This window comes from Sinocyclocheilus rhinocerous, unplaced genomic scaffold, assembly GCF_001515625.1.
Source record: "Sinocyclocheilus rhinocerous isolate Xijiao unplaced genomic scaffold, SAMN03320098_v1.1 scaffold2873, whole genome shotgun sequence".
NCBI classification, from domain to species: Eukaryota; Metazoa; Chordata; class Actinopteri; order Cypriniformes; family Cyprinidae; genus Sinocyclocheilus; species Sinocyclocheilus rhinocerous.
The window spans coordinates 83,410-89,317 of NW_015632032.1; the positions used below are offsets into that span (position 1 = coordinate 83,410).

The 5,908-nt window shown below is 36.3% G+C and overlaps 1 protein-coding gene across 2 annotated transcripts in view; it reads left to right on the forward strand.

Moving 5' to 3' along the window:
- LOC107742090 (adenylate cyclase type 9-like) overlaps window positions 1–5,908 on the forward strand; it is a 47,024-nt gene that overhangs the window by 4,235 nt on the left and 36,881 nt on the right. The gene's annotated exons all lie outside the window — the stretch shown is intronic.

Consider the following 5,908-nt stretch of genomic DNA (forward strand, 5'->3'; position numbering starts at 1 on the left):
CCCCCACATGTCTACGTCACTGTGTGGGAAGATTTGCATAACGCCGCCCAAATGTTCACGCCAAGAAAGGCGGCGTAACTTTATTGTTGCTGCCGCCGCCATGTTGTGAAGACTCTGTGTTTCGCTGCGAAAGCGAAAATACTTTGGCCTTCCAAAAGAGGACACGACTAGAAATCAGTGGTTAAGTTGTATTTACAACACTGTTCCAGAACAGTTCAACCCAAATATTCAGATGTGTGCAGTGCATTTTATGGAGGACGAGGACTGTTTCCTGGGAGAGTAGACCACAATGCCGGCTGTTCTGACTCACAGTCTGGAAGTACATTTTCATATTTAAATGATTTGCCACTGATGATTCAAATGAGAGTTTTGAGCAGTGTAGAGTAGCGCTTGTTCATAATTTCCCCGATCACAAATGCAGACATGGTTTTATGTTTACGCGGAATAATGTACATTATGTGGAAAATAATGTGTGTTTTGAACCTTAAACCGCATAAACACATTTCATTACACCAAATACACAAAATAATGTTCTTTTTAGCAACATCATATGACCCCTTTAAAAGCAAATGACATGATGTCATCCATTTACTTAAATTTACTTCATTTTACATTCTAACATTTACATTTTTCCAAATCTTAAAGCTGTTAATTTTTTTAGGTTTAAATTTCATTTTGAATCCCTGATTTTCAATGTCAGACTTTTGGACTTTACTGTATGTCAGTTGCGTTACATAGTTATGCTTGCACTAATATGTTGTTTAGCCATGTACATTTTTGGTGTTTCTGTTCTTTTATTGACTGCTGTTACCATGTGAAGATAGAGAAAGATGATTGTGTTTTATTGTGCACCCTGTAGTCATGTCCCCTCAGGACTCTGTACAAAGGGCTGCAACTCTTCTCTACTTTTATTGCGCACTCATATAATATTGTTAGTAACTAAGCTGTAGAAAAACTGGAAAATGATGATCGTTTTTGACATTTTTATACAGCCTGTAGCAATGTCCTCTCAGGACCCTGTATAAAAAGCTCCAACCCCGGTCCAAAATTAACACTCACCAAGTGCCAAATGCTAATAAAAAGTTGCTTTGTTGCATAATTAAACCCAGTTCGGTTTTATTAGGAACTGCAGTGTAATTATTATATTAAATTGTAAGAATGAAAATGAACTTTTTTTTTAATGTATTTTAATTAAATATTTTTTTTGGATTAAAAATGAAAAACAACAAAAATTAGAGTTGGTAATAAATATCCTGTCGATTTTTGACCCTGGCTACAGATCTTTTTCACTTTTATTGCTCCCTTATATCATTGTACCACAATGTATATCATTGAAGGCTCGTTGTTGTCCGTCTGTAGCTCTATTGTATTTCTGTTGTAGCTCTTTTATTGTGGCCTCCCTTTGACACAGTTGCATTCACGCTTCTGCTTTCTCAGTAGCATCAGTGGCTATTTGAACGGCCACATCCAGCAGAGCTGTTGATTTAAAGTTGGAGTGACGGACACAAGCAGAGGTCCCTCTTTTTTCTTTCTCCTTGTCCTTCTCTTGGGCCTCTCTCCTGCCCGTGTCCTTAATCTGATCCCTGATTTTGTACCCTAACTGAACCTCTCGGGATCTCCTCCCTCTTTATCAGCTATATCACTTCAGACGTCCTCTTGTCAGTCAGAGATAGGTGGCGGCTATAGTGATAGACCTATGGCAATGAATCATGACGGTATTTGTAAACCCGTGTGTCATCTTTATGGTCTACAAAACTGGTCTTGTATTTGTTGCAGCATGTTTAGATCGGTTCCTCAATGATGAATTCTGTTGAGAATTAGTAAAATCAAATTAGCTATTGTTGGTCGCTTTAGTACACCAATTAGCGCACTTGTTGAAGTCCTTTCAGGCATATCTCAAGCTCAAAGTAGACTGTTCTGTACTGTAAGTTGTAATGCAGTAAAGCTGGCGTTTGTGTCTCTAAGTGATGGACCGGGCAGTCTCGCAAATGGCCCTTTGCCCCAGTGCCAGTCTTGTCACCCCAAGTGACCGTCTGATTCCGGATGGGTGTGAACAATGACACGCTAGTAGCCCAGATGTGTGAGAGATGCGTCACTGTCTATCTCACCGCGAGCGTTTCTATTTCGAGCATTTTACCCGGACGGTACCTGGCTGTAGTCTGACCCTGCTGTACACCCTTAATTTGTGTTTTCTGTTTTCAGACAGACTAGACACAAGCCACAAGCTATGAAAGTATTTTTAATATGTATAGAGTTAAAAGCCCATGATACCAATAATAATAAAAATTAAAACAAAACAAAATATATTATTATTTAAAAATTATTATTATTATTATTATTATTATTATTATTGCTGTTGTTGCCTTTTTATTTCGTTGCATATTATTAATATAAACTGCAGCATATAAATTTGGGGTTGGTAAGAATTATTTAAAAAATCTCAAAGTTTCTTATGCTCACCAAGGCTGCATTTATCTGATCAAAAATACTGTAAAAAAAAAAAAAAGTAATATTTTGAAAATGAGTACAACTTAAAATAACTATTTTGCATTTAAATATGTTTTAAAATGTAATTTATTCCTGTGATGATGAATTTCCAGCATCATTACTCCAGTCTTCAGTGTCACATGATCCTTCAGAAATCATACTGATATGCTGATTTGCTGCTTAAATTAACATTTATTATTATCAATGTTGAGGACAGTTGTGTTGTGATTTTTTTTTTTCTTTTTTTTTTTTTCTCAGGATTCTTTGCTAAATAGAAAAAAATATTTATTTGAAATAGAAATCTTTATAAATGTCTTTATTCTCACTTTTGATCAATTTAATGCATCCTTACTGAATAAAAGTATTAATTTCTCTCTCTCTCTCTCTCTCTATATATATATATTTATATATTAGGGGTAGAATGGTTCGCGCTGCGGAAAAAAATCGAACCTTATGGTTCTCCACAAACGGTTCGGCATGCGCTAGGACCATGGTTCAACTTAAATCTGACAATGCATCTGTAATATGGTTTGCTATAAATAACACATAAAACAAGCAGCGTTCGGCTAATATATGTTTCTGTTGATGGATGCGCATTCTGGCTTCCCAATACATGACAACAACAGTGATGAAAAAAATGGACAAACCATTCACTCTTGTTCAATGCGAATGCCGTATGCTGGAATATGAGCCTGATGAGTCATTTATTCCGTCATCACCCGGGTGCTGATAGTGCGTGCGCACAGGTGAGACCTGAACAGCACACGTTGATATCTGTGCTAAACTCGTTTAAGCTTTGCCAGTTTGAACATTTTAGAGCCAGAGGATGTGAGCTCGCGCGTGCAGTGAGAAGATTTGTGCGTGCTCTCATCCGAAGCACGCAAACCCGCGCCTCAGAACGCGTGCAAATATTAAGCTTTCTCTGAAGTATTGTGTATAAATGGACAAATTCACACAACAATTATGTCCGTCTTGGTAAGTATCCTATAGCAGACATAGCCGGCTGAACGTACTGGATCAGTGCACTTGGGTCAGTGCATTCTCTTAAAGTGACAGCACTTTCTTAATATTAATCAAACAGCAACAACAAAGAAATCACTCACTGCTCTTGATTGAATAGTTTTTGTAACTTTAATAAAGATTCATCTTTAATTTATACAGTCAAATATGCAATTTGTTTTACATTTCATTATTTTATTAAATTTCTGTACCTGAAAACTAATGTTAGACCTACCTAAAAAAAACTGAAAATCACTGTTTATTTTATTTGTATTTTTACTCTATTGTATTTATTTGTGCTGTTGCTTGTAGTTAGATAGATTATTCTTATTTTCTTTATTTTTATTTGACAGTATAGTTTTTGCCTAAACATAGCACAATTTCTGTACCTGAAAACTAATGTTAGACCTACCTAAAAAAAACTGAAAATCACTGTTTATTTTATTTGTATTTTTACTCTATTGTATTTATTTGTGCTGTTGCTTGTAGTTAGATAGATTATTCTTATTTTCTTTAATTTTATTTGGCAGTATAGTTTTTGCCTAAACATGGCACATACCGAACCATACTGAAACCGTGACTCTAAAACCGTGATATAAACCGAACCGTGAGTAAGTTGAACCGTTCCACCCCTAATATACAGTATAGTTATATATATTAGGGGTGGAACGCTACACAGATGTCATGGTTCAGTACGTACCTCGGTTCGGGGGTCACGGTTCGATATGATTTTGGTACAACGGGAAAAAAATTAAAATCTATTATGCTCAGTTTCTTTTCATTTATTTTGAACAGACGGTAGTACAAATAAAAAAAAAATTTCCCACCTAGATGTGAAAATACTAAATATTATTACATTGTTATATATATAAAATCTGCAGTACATATATACATACAAGGAATAAATTCTTGAAATATATTTGATTTAGTTTACAGATAAACAAGGGACAAAAACTGCGACACGTAATGTAGCCTATGTACGCTGAGTTTCAGTTCATTTTTGTGACAGGCTTAATTTGTTCACAGAAAGGAAACTCAAATGGCAGCATTCAGATACGTTACATCGCAAATATGGAAATATTATGGAATATTTGGATTTGTGCCGAATGAGAGAGGTAGGATACACGAGCACAAAGCTCCATTTCGCAAACAGTTAAGTGCACAAGCCTTTAAAGTATACTCCTTTGTCAGTCCGTGAGAGACTCATTCAGAATCAGCACATAGTCACTGTCTAGTGGGCTTTGTTTTCAAGTGCACAACTCATGGCATTCGCTGTTCTTCTGCTGGCGGCCGGTTATCAAACAGCGTTGCATTGCTGCGGACGCCCCCTTCTGGATTGGGGGTGAATTGCCTGTATTCGTTGTAAGGCCTCATGCACCGAACCGCGTTGTTCTTCTGATGGTGGCCGGTTATCAAACAGCGTTGCATTGCTGCAATCCTTCTGGATTGGCGGTGAATTGCCTGTATTCGTTGTAAGGCCTCATGCACCGAACCGAGATGTCCGTACCGTGACGGTTCGGTACGAATACATGTATCGTTCCACCCCTATATATATATATATATATATATATATCTGACCCCGAGCTTTGGAATTGTAGTGTATGCTTGCCTTTGCGTTTTTGTGCATGTTGCACAGGTTTGTGTGCAGGTGCGCTTCCATATTTGCATGTGTGTAATTCAGCTTTAATCCGTTGTACCGGTGTGCTGCCTCACTGTAAAACAAACAGAGCTGGCAAATTATCACTGTGGAACATTGAGTTTAATTACAAACCAATTATATTCACTGAAAAAAATTTCATTCATCCAATTAAAAAAATTTAGGGTAATGATTCACATTTATATTTTTTAACTTGAGTCAATGAAAAATAAATAACTTGCCCTAAACAATATTTTCTATGTCTATGAAAACTATTTTATAAAACCTGGCACAAAGTATATTTTTCTTGTTGAAGAAAGTCAATTAATTTAAATTCTATTTTTGATCCAAACAAAAACAATATAGATTTAATCAAAACAAAAATTCTTATTTTGTTCTTATTATATTTTTATACACTGAACAAAATTATAAACGCAACACTTTTGTTTTTGCCCCCATTTTTCATGAGCTGAACTCAAAGATCTAAGACTTTTTCTATGTACACAAAAGGCCTATTTCTCTCAAATATTGTTCACAAATCGGTCTAAATCGGTGTTAGTGAGCACTTCTCCTTTGCCGAGATAATCCATCCACCTCACAGGTCTGGCATATCAAGATGCTGATTAGACAGCATGATTATTGCACAGGTGTGCCTTAGGGTTAGGGTTAGGGCTAACCCTAAACAATAAAAGGCCACTCTAAAATGTGCAGTTTTACTGTACAGCACAATGCCACAGATGTCGCAAGTTTTCAGGGATCGTAGAATTGGCATGCTTTCTGCAGGAA